This window comes from Helianthus annuus, chromosome 15, assembly GCF_002127325.2.
Source record: "Helianthus annuus cultivar XRQ/B chromosome 15, HanXRQr2.0-SUNRISE, whole genome shotgun sequence".
In the NCBI taxonomy this organism is placed as follows: domain Eukaryota; kingdom Viridiplantae; phylum Streptophyta; class Magnoliopsida; order Asterales; family Asteraceae; genus Helianthus; species Helianthus annuus.
In genome coordinates, this window is record NC_035447.2 from 3,585,813 (window position 1) to 3,589,969 (window position 4,157).

The 4,157-nt window shown below is 36.4% G+C and overlaps 1 long non-coding RNA gene across 5 annotated transcripts; it reads right to left on the reverse strand.

Annotated features, from left to right (window-relative positions):
• Positions 1–936: 936 nt before the first annotated feature.
• LOC118487338 lies at positions 937–3,824 on the reverse strand. Of its 5 annotated transcripts, none has more exons than XR_004881430.1 (4): positions 3,592–3,824; positions 2,556–2,645; positions 1,154–1,206; positions 937–1,060 (listed from the first exon to the last, which is right to left on the reverse strand). It is a non-coding gene; the product is annotated as an uncharacterized LOC118487338 (long non-coding RNA). The 5 variants fall into 5 exon arrangements; XR_004881429.1 differs by having other exon boundaries at positions 1,154–1,216; XR_004881428.1 differs by having other exon boundaries at positions 937–1,206; positions 3,592–3,818.
• Positions 3,825–4,157: the final 333 nt, after the last annotated feature.

Here is a 4,157-nt window from a genome sequence, read left to right on the forward strand (position 1 = left end):
GTATCTTTCATTCCTTGAATCCGTCTCGCGGATTCAAGCATTGCATTCGCATATTTCATTCCTTGAATCCGTCTCGCGGATTCAAGCATTGCATTCGCATATTTCATTCCTTGAATCCGTCTCGCGGATTCAAGCATTGCATTCACATATTTCATTCCTTGAATCCGTCTCGCGGATTCAAGTATTGCATTCACATCTTTCATTCCTACAAAGTACTCTCAATCCCCCAAGAGTCCTACTACCCATTTCACCCACACGCCTAGCTGCTACCAAACTCTATCGGACATACCTGTAATGATTATCACGGTCTCACGAACGTCATACGTTTCTTGTGTACTGGCCAGGTACACGTTCCACGTACTAGTTTCGTGTCTTCGCGTAATCGCCACCTTATGTCCGAAGAATTTAGTTTCGGCTCGTGTAACATTTTCAAAACTTATTTACCATGTCGTTATCATAATTTGTTCAATTTTTTTTTTCACTTGCTTAACCATACCATTTCGTACGCCCATACGTTAGGTTTACGTACCTGGGGTCAATTCGTATCATTACTTGTCTCGATGCCGGTCCTAGACCGCATTCACGGATCATCTCTTCCAACAATTGCGCTTACCCTTCACAAAACATACTATTAGTTTCCTTCAAATACATAATCTAATACATACTTACATTCGCTTTTGCCTTTAGGCCTTGATCGAGTCTTGGATTGTACGGGTTCTTGGTCACGAAAGCACACCGGTTTGAGTTCAAGTATTTACCTCCTATTACTTGATTCTCTCAAACCAGGGCTCTGATACCAACTTGTTACGCCCTAACTTGTAATTGACAAAAAGTCGCAGCGGAAGTTTAAGCCATAAAATTTCTTTCATTATAAATACCTTAACTTATTTAAAATTTCATTTTAACACAACTTTTTCACATGAAGTCATCAACCGACTCATTTACAATTACATACATGACATGGGTTTTCTAAATTTCAACACCAACGTTCCCGTACAATCTGTCTTGTGACTCGGTCCTTGATCTCTATCCCTTGAAGATCCTTCGTATCTCGTACTACCTGCGCTCACCACATAAAATTCATAAACATCAGTACGCATCGTAAACATGTAAAATTCATTCACGTTTATTTTTCGTTCCGTTAACTCTTTACATTCCGGCTTTCCATCTGATCATACGACCCGCGGTGAGACTTCTCTGCTATTCCTGCGTTACACTTCATTCACCATGGCACGCCATTAGTAACATGACCATTCAAATATGTTAGAGCCATATATATAAGCATATATACAAGATCCTTTCTTTCATGCACAACAAATCCTACTTCATGGATAAGTACCTACACACGTATGTTCATACACATTTCATACCTACATACATACATGCATACATACTTATGTACATACATACTTACTTACATACATACATACATACATACATACATACATACATACATACATACATACATACATACAAGCTTTATTCCTTTGTGTACATTCAATCCCATTTAATACATATGTACATACTTTCATATATGTATAGTCATACATCTATTTAAATACACCCGAAAACATACATGCAAACATAAACACATCTACACGTACATTCTTACATACTTACATATAGTTATATAATGCATATAACGTATTTAGATAGCCTTCACACAAGTTTAGAGTTGAAGAATGCGAAAAATATGAAAGAACCAGCAATTGGCGCAAGAAGGAACCAATCTGGCGCAACCTTGTGCCAGTTCTGGCGCAATACAGATGACATCAGTCAGGGGCGCAACCTTGTGCCAGGGGGGCGCAACCTTGCGCCTGGTTCAGACCTGCAACTTTCAGCATGACGAATTTTTACAGTTTTGGTCATAACTTTCTCATTTCTTGTCCGTTTTACCCGATTCTTTTTCCTACGTGATCGTAATTTAATCCTCTATCATATGGACTTGAAATCCCACGTTCGGTTTAAGGAAATTCTTAACTTACGTGCGTTCGACATATTATCATTTTCTAACTATTTGACCCGTTCGTGCATTTATCAACATAATCAGTTTATTCAACCTCAATCTCATAAGAACTTTAATAATTTCATTGGCACCTATCATAAAAGATTAAATTCTCGGACGTCTTGCATCCTCTTAACCCATTTTCGCTCAAAAGCTTATTTTTGACCCGTTATGGGTATTTGCGCATTAAGTGGACTATGACATACCAAACCCTATACTTCGCTTTCATACTTGTCCAAGACATTACTCTAATCGAATAGCTCGTTTCCAAACGACTTCTAAGGTCGTTTGCCCGATATACCTATCAAGGGCATTTTAGTCAACTATGCTCTATCCTTAATAACAAAGGAATTCCTTACATAAGTAACCAATTCCACTACTTAGCTACAATTTCTTAATCACACCTACCTTGCTCGGATCAAAACTAAAATCCGTTTAATACTTCATTGACATCATACAATTCATTCCTATTCGACCTCAATTATCACATATAATTAAATTGCATATAACATTACATAAACAACTAAGAAGTGATTACGGAATCACTTACCTTGAGCGTCCATTTTCGCATTGGCTTCCTTGTCCCCTCTTGACCCGTTAGTCTTTCGTGCTTGAGTCCACTTCCACATGATCCCTAATGCTTTCGTGTTACCGCAATCACATCCTTGTTAGTGTACACGATTACACATATAAATGATCATATCAAAAGCATAACTCACATTTGACTTTCATGGTCAAGTCTAATAAACAATAAGCATACATCCAAAATCACATCTTTTTAGACTCATGAAATCCATCATGTTAACGCATAAAACACATATTAATTTAGCACATACCATTCGACACTATGTACATTTCGTACTTATGATGCTAAAGTACTTACAACCACATGATCACATAATCATACTCGCATACACATTTGCTTACATATACTTTCACATATCATACACCTTCGCTCTTAATTACCATGATTCAAGCACATCTAATACAAGGCGAGCATTACACCATTCAAGCACAAGGTACAAGCTCCTAATGCATAATTTTACCAAACCATACATTCAATCCGAATTCTCATATGGACTCCACCTTAAGCACACTTAAAATATTATTTTGCTAACGACTACACCATAAACACCTTCTATACATACTTACCCACAACTTTCATACGATTTCACAATTTTGCTTTCTTAGGCATTTCATCGAACACTTGGCGTGCGTACTAATATCTAAGCATAATGTACAAGCATTTTCATTCTTTTTCTTCCTAGTTATTTACTTTCAAACATTAGCAAAGCAAAATGCCAAATCAATTTCATACCATGCTCAATCTAACTAGCAAGATGGTCACATACAACATAACATATCTAGGATCGAACAAAGACTAGACATGGGTGACATACCCATGTCGCCATCTCCATCAACCTATGATGGGTTTCATCTCCAAACACCTAATTAATCAAAATTATGCATAGCACATGTTTCGTATGGTGATTCTAACACATAATAACGCTTAATTTCATACAAATTCGTGGATTGATCAAAAACCCACTTCTTACAAAATCACCAAATCACAAAATACAACTTACCATGTGTTTATCTTGTGTAGATGGTTGGGAATATAGCTCATGCATCCATCAAACCTTCATTTTTCTCTTCCAATTTGGGGAATTTTGTGGTTTTTAGGGTTTGTCTTCTCCCCTGCTCAATCCATCGCCCACACACACCTCTCTAATGTGTGTGTTTTATTTTTTTAAGTTTATGTAATTTCATCTTTCAAGTTGCCCAAGTTTGGCCCCTCAAGATTCACCATATTCCCATACTTGCCACAACTTCCTTTCTTTAAATAAAACACTTTCTTATTTATCCTTTTTTTAACCCTTGTAATTTGTAAATTGTTAGTCACAAATTTTTCCATCCCTTATATTTAACTTGTAACTATAACTAAGTTAACTAACTTAGTTACCATGTCACATCGTGTAAAACAAAACATGCTCGAAATTTAATAATTCGGTTTTTGGGGCGTTACACTTAGGTACTAATAGAATGTAATTTTAAACCTACAAATAGTGTCAATACCTCCAAATGTTACAAAATGAAAAGTTAATACCTTAGAATGTGATTTTAAACTATTAGTACCAAAGTATGTCACTTT